The sequence below is a fragment of the Dromiciops gliroides genome, chromosome 3 (assembly GCF_019393635.1).
Source record: "Dromiciops gliroides isolate mDroGli1 chromosome 3, mDroGli1.pri, whole genome shotgun sequence".
Taxonomy (NCBI): domain Eukaryota; kingdom Metazoa; phylum Chordata; class Mammalia; order Microbiotheria; family Microbiotheriidae; genus Dromiciops; species Dromiciops gliroides.
The window spans coordinates 625,297,323-625,309,480 of NC_057863.1; the positions used below are offsets into that span (position 1 = coordinate 625,297,323).

General features: G+C 50.5%; 1 protein-coding gene across 2 annotated transcripts in view; it reads left to right on the forward strand.

Moving 5' to 3' along the window:
• The first annotated feature begins 3,947 nt into the window (after nucleotides 1-3,947).
• Nucleotides 3,948-12,158, forward strand: part of CTNNBIP1 (catenin beta interacting protein 1) — a 58,715-nt gene continuing 50,504 nt past the window's right edge. Inside the window, exon 1 of one of the 2 annotated variants that reach the window (XM_043995147.1) lies at nucleotides 3,948-4,217. The gene's annotated coding sequence lies outside the window, so the exon portion shown is untranslated. Of the gene's footprint in view, nucleotides 4,218-11,920; nucleotides 11,949-12,158 lie in introns of those variants that run through there. The other variant, XM_043995146.1, reaches the window with a different exon arrangement.

Below are 12,158 nucleotides of genomic sequence, written 5' to 3' on the forward strand. Positions count from 1 at the left end.
AGGGGTAGGATTGCCCCAGACATTTCCATCCATTAGGCTGAGAAATAAAAAAGTTCAGCACTCATCCAGGTCAGAACTGAGAATCTTATTTGAAACAATTTCCTTTTTTTGCATTTTTGGGTGTCATGGATGCCTCTGGCAGTCTGGTTAAGCCTATAGACCTCTTCTCAGGATAGTACTTTTTAAATGCATAACATAAAATACATAGGATTGTAAAGGGAACCAATCATATTGAAATAGTTATCAAAAAACTTTTTTTTTTTTTTGCAGGGCAATGGGGGTTAAGTGACTTGCCAGGGTCACACAGCTAGTAAGTGTCAAATGTCTGAGGCCGGATTTGAACTCAGGTCCTCCTGAATCCAGGGCCGGTGCTTTATCCACTGCACCACCTAGCCACCCCCAAAACTTTTTTTTTTTTAAAGAGAAACAGCTTCACAGAATCCACGCTAAGACCTCCTGCACATTTGATGGTCTAATTGCTCCATAGGAAACAGTTATGAATTCAGAGACGTGAACAATAATATTAACATGAATACTTGGAAGGCAGACTATTCTGATGAGAAGTAGGTCACATCTCTGAATGCTTTGGAATTGTCCATTCTGGATTTATGGGTCAGTGAATCCGAGAGCCAAAGAGGCCCTTGGATTTTCGCAGTCTAGGTCCTAGAGCTGAAATCCCAGCTATGACATACCCCAAAGGTGGTCATTGGCCATACCCTTGGACACTTTCTGCATTGGGAGACTGCACTTACTCTGCCGGTCTATTTCACTGTTGGATAGGCCTTATTGTTAAAAAGAGCCAAAGTTTATCTCTCTATAACACTTCCCTTCCTCTCCATGAGTCCTGTTGCTTCTCTATTCAGTCAAATGGAACAATTCTAATCCCACTTTTGCATGCCAGCCCATGATACATGTCAAGAAAACTTGTATGTTACTTAGCAGCATGTGGTAGTGGACAGAAGGCTGTACCTGTCAGATTCTTGGGTTCTAAACCTTTCTGTGATACATATTATTTGAAAAACCAGGGCAAAGTCACTTAACCTCAATTTCTTCTTGTCAAGTTGTTTATCCTTCATTTTGGAAGAGCACCAATGATGTCACAGGGTGACATCTTGACTTGCGTGTGAACTGGATTTAAGTGAGACAGAGTTGCACAAAGTCATCGGCCTCTATCTCTCTTTCTGAGCCATCAAAGTGCAAAGGCAGGACAAAAGTCAGGACAAAGGCCTGGGGTGCAGTGGGTGACCTTGGTGTCTTCCATGTCTGACCAAGTTCTAAGTGCTTCACAGTGTCTGCTTCTGCTGTCTTCATGACTGTTTGAACAAATTACTCTCATCTCTTCATTCCACCAGGGAAAGTCTTCACATGCTTTGGGTAGGCATTTACCTAACTCATCAATGGGTTTGGGACTTGCCTGTTACCTTCAACCCGATGCAGCAGTCTGCTAGGAAGATTTCACCAGATACTTACTAGCTGTGTGACCTTGGGCAAGTCACTTAACCCCAATTACCTCAAACATCTGGGGCCATCTCCAGTTGTCCTGATATCTATATCTATATCTATATCTATCTATCTATCTATCTATCTATCTATCTATCTATCTATCTATCTATCTATCTATCTATCTATATATATATCTTGCCACTGGACCCAGATGACTCTGGAGGAGAGAGTGAGGTTGGTGACCTTGCACAGCCCTCCCTTTCTTAAATCTAAATCACTGCAAGTCGTGATAGTACTGCAAGTCGTGAAAGTACTCTAGTGTTGTGGTCCTCTTTGAGAATGAAGGACAAGCAACAACTACCAGGGCTGATGCACAAGCTACAGCTTCTTGGAGAAATTGGTGAGAGCTGGATAACAGATGAAAAACTAAGGTGGATGAGCAGCCCTGAAAAGGACCAGCAAGTCCTCTCACCAGAGCTGCTAGTTCTCCCCATATAGCCCAGTCTCCCCTTGTAGCAATTACTTCTCTGGATTAGTGTGAGGCTCTTATGAGATACACACTTTCAGGCAACTGATTGATCAGAAGTCCTTAATCTTGTGTGTGTGTGTGTGTGTGTGTGTGTGTGTGTGTGTGACTCTGGCTCTCTGGTGAATACAGTCCCCTTCTCAGGTTAATATATATATTTTTTAATTTATAATCGAGGGAAATGCTAATTTTCAATGAGAGGTGGTTGTTGTTCTTGTTGCTGCCTCTAGATGGCACAGTAAATAGAATGCCAGGCCTGGAGTCAGGGAGACTCATCTTGAGTTCAAATCATACTGAGTTCAAATACAGTCTCAGACATTTACTAGCTGTGCTATCCTAGGCAAGTCTGTTATCCCCATTTGCCTCAGTTTCCTCTCCTGTCAAATGAGCTGGAGAAGGCAATGGGAAACCAATCCAGTATCTCTGCCAAGAAAACCCCAAATGGGGTCACAAAGAATCAGACACCAATGAACAACAACAGATTAAGAACCCCTGTGATAGATAAATGTCAGAGTTTTGTTTGTTTTTACCAGACTGGTGAGTTCATCAGTATAGGGAGTTTCCTCTCTACCCATCCTGATTAACACCTTCTCTGAAACTTATGGTCAAAGATTTTTCTGAGGGCACCAAGAGGTAGGGACTTGCCAAGGTTCACATACTTAGCAAGTAACAAAGGTAGGACTTGAATCCAGGACTTCCTGAATCCAAGACCAGCCTTCTCTCCACTAAACCACACTGCCTTTCCTGTTATTGTTATGGGTTATTATTATTACTGCCACCCACCCCCAGTTCCTAATGCTAGTGTGGCATGCTTTCCAGTCCCTTTCCCATCTTGTTCATCTTGTTCTCCCTCTAGCTTGTCAATGTTCTTTCTAAAATGCACTCCAGATGTGGAGGCTGGAAAGCTGTCTGTCAATGAGTACAATCAGCCCCGTGCTTCTGTTAATGCAACCTTTATTGGCATTAGATCTTTTGGCTGCAAGGTCTTTTTCACGGGAACTGATGTCTAATCACGTTTCCACTCCACCTCCTGTATGCTCTTGCAGTGGAATCTTTGGACCCATTTATCCCTACTAAACTTCATCCTGTTAAATTCGCCCCAGCTTTCCCGTTTGTCTCCCCAGCTCCCAATTCTACATCCATCATAGCTATTACTCCCAATTTATCCTGTAGACAGCTTGCTTGTACATAGCTGTTTGCATGTGGTCTCTCCCATTAGTTTGTGAGCTCCTTCGGGGCAGGGACTGTCTTTTGCCTTTCTTTGAATCTTCAGCTATTGCCTGGTATACAGTACGAGCTTAATAAATGCTTCTGACTTGACTTGAGCTATTCTCTCCTCCCCCTTCTCTCTCCCCCAGCTCCAGGACTAGTCGAACAAGTTCAAACTGGCTTTCTGGGCCCTTCCTGGTTTGGCTTTCTCCTGCTTTGAAATATAATTCTGTGCGTAGGAGAGGACATTAGTTTTACGGGATCACAGTGGCCCCAGGACCCGTGGTGATCAGCAGGCTCCATCCCCAGAAACTCCTTCTCCGGACCTGCCCCTGACACGCCCCCATCCCCGCCCACTTGGTGCCTCCCCAGGGTACTCCCGGCCACTTCCCCAACCTCCACCAAGCTCTCCGCTATGCCCCGCCCTATCCCCGTCCAGACCCCACCCCCGAGTCTCAGGCCACTCCCCCTACTGGAGAAAGCGCCTGCTCCCTCCTAGTCCCCGCCCCTTTCCCCCATCCTGGCCCCGCCCTCCCAGCTGCAGACGTCTCCCCCCCCCCCCCTCCCTCTGCGGCCCCGCCTCTTTCCCGTTCAGGTTCCTCCCCCTCCGGTGGAAGCTCCGGTTCTCTTCGCGGCCCCGCCCCTCGAGGCTGTCCAATCCCCGCCTCTGAAGCCTCCTGGTCCCTCCCCTCGGCCGGCGCGCCCTCCTCTCCACAGGCGGGCGTTGCCGCCGCCGCCGCCGCCGCCGCTGCAGCCACCCGCGCCGCGGCCTGTGCGGGGCCGAGGCCGCCCTTGGTCCGGTCCCACCCCCGGCGGCCTGGCGCCTCCCTCGCGCCCTCCCCGCCGCGGTGACTCACGGAGCGGGAGGCGGAGGCTACGCTGAGGCGGAGGCGGCCCGGCTGCTGCTGCTCCTGCTGCTCCCGCTGCCGCCGCTGCCGCCACCACCGCCGCTGCCGCCGAGCCGAGCGAGCCGAGCCAGAGCGTGCCCCGGAGCAAGCTGGGCCCGCAGCCCCGCGCTCCGGCCCCGGGGCTGGCCCAGGTAAGCGGCGCGCGCTGGGCGGGCGGCCGGGCCCGGTGGGGAGCCGCCGGCTCTTTGTCTCCCGGGGAGGGGCGGCGAGGAGGCGACCCCCCCCTCCCCCGCCCCCCGGCCGGAGCCAAACGAGAGCCGGCTGCACTGATGGGCGCCTTATCCCCTCCCCCCTGCACACCCCCAGCCTGACCAGCCCCCCTCTTCCCCAGGCTCTGCCCCCTCCACCCCGTGTGCACACCCCCAGCCTCTGTCCTTCCCTCCCCTCCCCCACACCGTGCACACCCCGAATCTGAGGTACCTTCCTCCCGTAGCTTCTGTCCCCTCCCCCTCCCCGTCCACACCCCCAATCTGACAGGGGCCCCTCCTCCCCAGTCTCTCACTGCACACCTCCATCCTCACCAGGTCCCCACTCCAACCTCTGTCCCATACCTTCACCCACCCTCCTACACACACCCAGATCTAACGAGGCCCCCTCCTTCTATAGCCTCTGGCCCCTCCCCCTTCACACCCCCACTCTGACCGACTGGGGCAAACAGGGACCCTCCTCCCCAAGCCCAGGCTTCCAGGGGCTACCCCCCAACCCATTCTGAACAGGCTGGGCCAGGCAGGCTCCTTCCTCCCCTAGCCCGGTGCTCCAGGACCGCCTCCCCTTTCTGCACACCCCCATCCTGACCTGGCCAGGCAGACAGGCCACTTTTCTCCCAGCCTGGAATTCTGGGCCCCCCCCCCCCCCCATCTGGCTTTGACAGACAGAGTCACTTTTCCCCAGACTTCCCCACCAAGCCATCCTAGGAACTCCAATGCCCCCTTGTCTGCCCCTGCCCCTCCTCCCCTTGGCCAGACCTCAAAGGGGCACCCTTAGCCACTGCCTCTCTCCCTGTTCTTCATCCATCCACTCATCCTGGCTTAGCCTGGACAGACTTGTGTCCTTCCCTTCAATGTCCCTTCTGACCCCAGAGTCTGCAGCCAAGGTCTCCACTCTCATCTTCCTGAGTCCCTGTCTACCCCTAGTAGCCCCCAGATCACCTGAATCTGCTCCTCCACCCCAGAAAAAATACAGACTTCCATTGTCTCCCACTTAGCAGAACAGATTTGTCCCTTTGCACCCTCACTGTACCGCTCCCCACCAAGTCCTCTGCACCCTCACTCGATACACATACCAGCCTGAGGTGTTCAGATAGAAGTCTCCCCTACTTTTCCCTTCTTTCAACCCCATCCCCCATCAGGAGTCTCTGTGCCCTCTCCCTCCCCCCTCTAGCATACCTTGGGGCTGACCTGGACAGACTTCTCTCCCTACTCACTGACCCCCAGGACTTTGGACCAGTTCTCTAGGTTCCCTGAGTACCCTTCTGTCCCTACTCCTAGCACACACATAAGTGCCCCACCGCAGTCACATCCAGTCCCATTTGACCCCAACCTCTTCCACTGAGTCAGCTTCGGTCCTAACCCTTCCCACCCCCAGCATTCTCCCTTTTCAGCTCTCTGATCACCCCTGCTTAATAATACTCTACACACTTCTGACCCTGGGCCTGGCTAGGATCCCCTTGTCCTCATCTCAACCCTTCCCTCTCCTGGTGCCTAGAGGCAACTGTCCCTGAGGCCCATCACATTCCCCTATTCAGCCTGGACCCCTCCCCCCTCCTGGCCACCCCCACAGTGAGCATCCCTGCAGTAGCCAGCCCTGCAGCCCAGAGAGGTCACACAGAGACCCAGGGTGGCTTTTCTGCCAGCACTCTTCTCTCCCACTGGACTCCCTGACCCCATCCACCCCAGCACAGTGTCCAGGCTCCCTGCTCTCTTGACACCCATCTCTGTTCATTTGCACCTGGTTCCCCTGCTACCCTTTCTCCCCTCCCCAAACTCTTTGTAACTCCTAAAAATAACCCTGGTTCACCTTCCTGCCTTCTGCCTGTCTCCCTGCCTTCCCAGCCCCACCCCCCCAGTCTCCCACGTTGGCTTTTGATAAATCCCTTCATGCATCTCTTCTGTCACCCAACTTCAGTCTCCCAGGAGAGGGGCCCGTTTAAGGCAGGCTCTTCACCTGCCTGGCTCGAGGTGACAGCAAAATTCACCTCTCCAGCTGGTTCCCCACTAGCTCCTTACTGTCTTTCTCCTTGGACCTAGTAAAGGCCAGAGGCCTGTGGAGGTCTGGGAGCTGGAGCTGTGTTGGGCCTTGCTTCCTCCCCTCCGGTTCTCCCTGTCTAGCTTAGACCGAACTTGTCTGAGCAGTGCCTGCTGCTTAGTGCGAGGCTGCCAACTTGGCTCTCCAGCGGGCGGTTTGGGGACTCCCCTCCCTGGCAGCAAATGAGAAGCGTTATTAGCCCTGAGCTGGGAGGCAGCACCTCCCATCTGAAGTTCCCGGTGCCTCTTGGGTGTTAATTACTTTAGCTGGTGTCCTTCCTGAGGCATGGATGGGGCGTGTGCCTGCAGTCTCCCACTAGAAAAATGGAGGTAGGGGAAGAGCCCCTTTTGAGGGGCCCCTGGCCCATGGGGCTTGGGCAGGCCTGCCTGCCTGCTGGCTGCTCAGGCCTAGTTCCCTTTGTTAGCTTTTTGGGTTCCAGCGCCTGGCATTTAAAGCCTCAGTCATATTGACCTTTTGTGCTATAAAGCAGCCAATGAAATCAGCCATGTTTGACGCAGAGCAGTGCTCTGCACATAGTAGGTTCTTAATGCATGAGGCAGGCAGGAGGGCTCAATGAAAAGCGTACTGGCTCTGGAGTCAGGACCTGCCTCTGCTACTGCCTGTGTGACCTTGCACAAGGCACTTTAGCCTTCCCGGGCCTCAGTTTCCTCTGGTGTAAAATGACAGGTTTGGATTGATGACATTTGATCTGTCTGTGATCCTGCATCTGAATTTGAAGTTCCCAGGCTTTGTTCTGCTTGGGCAGCAGTGAGCTGGGAATGGGGGTCCCAAGGAGTCAGGGAGGCAGATTTCACCTCCATGTCAAGAACAAACTTCCTAACAACTAGAGAGATCCCAAAGTGGAACTCATTGCCTCAAGTAACACCGAGTTCCTGTCCCTGGAGACCTTCCAGCAGCAGCTCAATGGCTCCCTTTTCAGGGATGTTGCAAATGGGATCCTGCTTAGGTATGGATTAGAATGCATGACCCCTGAAATCCCTTCCAGCTCTGAGGTCCCTGAGTCATGAATGGTGCAAATTGTTCTTGGTGTGTCTAGCCCAGAGACTTTTTATTTGCAGGGCAGTGAGAGTCAAGTGCCCTGCCCAGGGTCACACAGCTAGTATATATGTCAAGTGTCTGAGGCCAGATTTGAACTCAGGTCCTCCTGAATCCCTGGCTGGTGCTCTATCCACTGTGTCACCTAGCTGCCCCCTAGCCCAGAGACTTTTGAATGGGAATCATTTGAGGTCATCTCAGCAGCCCTCCAGGTCTGAGCTAACTTGCCCAGGGTCATACAGGAAGACCAGGACAGGGCCAGATTCATGCCCACGTCCCCTGGGACTGCATTTTCGATGTGCAGTCAGTGGTCCTTAAGAAAAGGCCCCTCCACAGGAAGTAAGGGTTAGGGGTCTATCGGAGTGGGCAGAACAGTCAATGAAGACACCCTTTGGGGAAGAGAGCCTCACTGAGGAAAGAAGGAGGCTCTGGGGCACTAGCCATTGTAACCTCGGTTTTGTCTCTGAGACAGGAGAGGTTTTAAGTGGTTTTGGTGGAACTCGTGACCGCAGAATCCTAAGATAAAACTAGAAGGGGCCTTAGAGGACAGGTGAGAATGCTGAGGTCCAAAGGGATTGTGACTTGCTCAGGGCTACACAGCATCAGGATTTGAGTCTAGGTCTTCCTGACTCCAGCTTTGTCGCTCCATCCTCAACACTGCGATTCCTCCAGTATTTTAAACACGTTTCTGGTGGGATCGGAGCTTGTATCTTGTGATGGCGTCTTTTCCTGGGCCTCTTCACTTATAGCGCCCTTCTCTTGGAAGGCTAATCTGGCAGTGGGATAAGCGCTTTGAGAATATTTGAGAATGGAGCTGGACAGAGTGAGCTAGGAAGTGTTCTCATGGTCAGGTCATGAGATGGTGGGTGGAAACATTTGAGTGGGAATGAACTATTACCCAGTATGAAACTGAAAGAATAACTAAGACCACCTCTTCCCTACCTATTTTACCAGCAGATGAATAAGGCCCAGTTAGGAGGTATTAAAAGAGTGGGTGGAGGGAGCCATCTTTGGCCCAAGAAAGCTACTCAAGACCACCCGGTGACCAGGGTCTTTTCTGCTCTGCCTTGTGCTAATCACAACTCATTGGCAGACCAGCTAGCTCTCTCTTGGGATCTGGGCCGGGAGATGTGGGAGCTTTTAGTAAGGTTTGCTAGAGGTAGAGAGGCCAATGAAGAACGCATTTGGCGTCTGCAAGCTCATTGTGGTTTGCTTTCTTACCACCACTAAGTTTTCAGCTTTTGCTTGGCCCCTGCACCAAGGCCCGTGAAACACTAAGACCCAGCTGTCTCCTCCTCTTTGCTTGTCAATGGATGATGATGTAGAGACTTACCCTCTTCACTTTTCTCTGACATTCCATTGATCTTCCAGTTTTGCTGTTGATCTCCATCTGTATACTTCTGGGGTGGGTGCGAGTGGAGAGGGCAGAAAGGGAGAAGGACTCTCTCAGCGTCAAGTCCTCTACAGAGAGGTAGCTGCTCTGTCACCCTGAGCATTTCCTGTTTGATTACCTCCCTATGCAGAAGCAGTTCTGCCACGAAGAAACATTTTCCTTTGGTCAAGGGTGGATAGAGATGGAAAACTCAGCCGCCGCCCCCCCCCCCCCCCCCATGACATTTCAAGTCTGGAAGCTCCACTTCTTAGGAAGCCCTTAGATGGTCCAGGCGACCAGATTGTGATGCAGAAAAATTAGGCTTTGCCTCCTGATGAGTGGCCTCCTAGTAATTGTTTCTCTTACCTTTGGAGAGCCAGGGGAGTGAGTGAGTTAGGGTCATAGATCATAGTTCACTTTTGTAGCAGATCCTAGCTTTAGAGCTGGAAAAGGAACTTGAAGGTTGTGTAGTTTCACTCCCTCATTCTGTGGATGAGGAATGAGGATTTGAACCCAGTTCCTCTGACTCCAGAGCCATGTTGTAAAAGTCACTTTCAGCATCCTGGACCTTTCGTTGGCAACATCCAAAATGCATTTTAGTTGGGAGTCACCTATAGCAAGGGAAAACAAGACGGAAATGAGATGGATGCGATGATGGAGGTACCTTAGTGTTGCCTGGATTTTGCTGTGGTTGAGTTACTCTGGGTTAGTTTATTTATTTTGTTCTTGTCTTTTAACTTGTCTAATCTTGGACTCAACCTTTCTTGGCCTCACTTTCCTCCATCCATGCATGGAATAATAATACTTTTTACTTTCATAACTCCCAGGGGCATTATGTTGTTGAGCTCCACTGCTTTTTGAAACTCTTCTTATGAAAGGGGCGGGTGAGTAGCAAGTGTTGTATATATATTGTTATTAATAATTTATTGTGCTCTGATGGCATAATCATCACTGAGGGAAAAGGATAATCCCTAAGAGAAATTAAGAGACTATTATAGGTGGAGATGGAAGGAATAGATGGTTCTAATTAGTTTTCACCTTCCAAATAATTTCAAGGAGTAAGAGTCCTGGGTGTTTTCCTTTCCTTTTCATTTTTCTGCTCTTTGTACCACTGTCCCTCCCTTACAGTTCTCCCTTCTGCCCTTTAGAACCTTCTCTATAGCAAAGAATAATGCATAAGTGAAAGAAGCCTATATCACATTGGACCCCATTTACAACAGTCCACGCCTGTGGTCCATCCTTCTTCTGAAAGGGGAAAAACCTGGTTTCTTTTCTGTTCCCTGGGACCTGATGAAACATTGTATGTTATCAGAATGAGGCTGTTTTTAGGGCTGGGTTCATTTGTATTATGGCAATGATTCTGTATGTTCTCTTTCTTTCCTGTAAGTGAGTTTACACAGGCTTCCTCTGGGGGTGTTTTTCTTCCTTCACCCTGCACAGTTCTGTGGCACAGCCCTCCCTCCCTTAAATCGAATTCAGTGCAAGTCATGACATCACCTGATGTCCTTAGGGAACAGAGGACACACAATAACAACGAGCATAGCATTGGAGTCATTAGGGGGCCAGTTGATAGAGCCAGGAGCATGACCGGGCCAGCTGAGTACCTGCACTCTACTCCTGGCTGTGCTGTCTCACTGTCCCTCCCTGGCGGTGGCAGTGACAGCGGCAGCAGCAAATCCTCAAGGCCTGGTGAAATGATGGCCTGGGAGCAGGACACCTGGTCCTGCCACCGCCTCTCTCTTTGACAGATCACTCAGCTCTGTGGCATTAGTTTCCTCGTCTGTAAATCGAGAGGTTTTGACTAGGTGGTTTCTTAAGGAGTGTTCTGTGCTAACATGCCTGGATTCTGTGATTGAAGGAGCTGCCTTCTCAGATGCTAGGTGCACAAAAGGAGTGAGATACAGATATAAGCACTCACTGGCTTCAGGGAACTCACAGTCTAGGCAGGGCATCCTCTCTCTGACCTTCATGTCTACATTTTTTTTTCATCTATAAAGTAGAACAGTTTGTGAAGGAAAAACTGATGACCAGAATTCTAGGATCATTGAGGTTAGGCTGGAGCCCATCTCTTCCAACCTCCTTATTTACAGATGGGAAAACTGAGGCCTGCAGAGCCACCCTGACTTGCCCAAGGTCACAAGTGGGGCAGGACCAGGATTTGAATCTTTGGGGCCTGACACACCAGGCCATCATTTGACACTAATGCAAGTGTTTAGTATTGGGGATAACAATCAGCCTAGCCCCTGGGGCGACCAGAATCCACAGCTAGGGAATGAGCTTCAGTGGTGGGATTTGACTCCACCTCTTGGGTAGAAAGGAATGGTCAGAATCCCAGGTTTCAAGCTCCGCCAGGTTTTCCTGAAGTATTCAGGAAGAGAGAGCCCAGGCAAAGAGGCTTATTCGAGTAATGGGAATGGAAGTAAAGAGTTAATAGGTTAAGCTGGTCAATTAATGAAGTGACTCAATTGTAGGTTCCTTGAGGGGAGGGACCCTGTCTTATTTCTCTTGGAGCTTCCCTCAGCCATAGTGTTGTGTATAGGTTCTTTTTTTTTTTTTTTTGCAGGGCAGTTGGGGGTTAAGTGACTTGCCCAGGGTCACACAGCTAGTAAGTGTCAAGTGTCTGAGGCCAGATTTGAACTCAAGAATTCCTGAATCCAGGGCCGGTGCTTTATCCACTGCGCCACCTAGCGCCCTGTGTATAGGTTCTTAATAATTATTTATTGAATTGAATTCAGTTCTATGCCTAACTAACAAAGATTGACTTTGTTGAGTGATCATTAGAAACTAGGGCACCTTGGCAGCGTATCACTTGATGAGCTCCTTTCTATTAGCTCATTAGTGTATTTGCATTGAATGAAGAGGAATAATGAGGATGGGTGATGATGATAAAATAGACATTGGGAAATTGTTGGTGAAATAGGGCCCCTTTTCCTAAACTTTTTGTTTAGGAGCCTGGAGTTTTAAACTTCTACAAAACATCATAGTCTGTCTGTCTCTCTTTATTTTTTTTTCTCATTTGATCCACCCCCCCCCCCAAGATTTTCTTGACAGCTAGTGATCAGATGCAATCTTGTACATTTATTATGTAACCGTCACTAGACCTCTTTCCTCCAGATTCTCCTCATTATTGCCAAATCCTGGTGGGCCAACTCTCTCTCTGCCAATTGAGGACAGAAGCACACGGAAGCAGGTAGGTTGGGGGGCTGAGGGTCCTGTACTCTCTGGTGGGATTTATTAGCTTCCTGTCATTAATCGTGGGCTTGGGAAGCTGCATTCCTGAACCCCTGTTGTGAGCAGATGTGTACATGGCATTCACACAGTGGGGGAGAAGGGCAGTGAGTGGAGGGGCAGAATCAGTCAGAAGGAAATTTTTTCTTTAGGTTTACCAGCCACCAGGTCC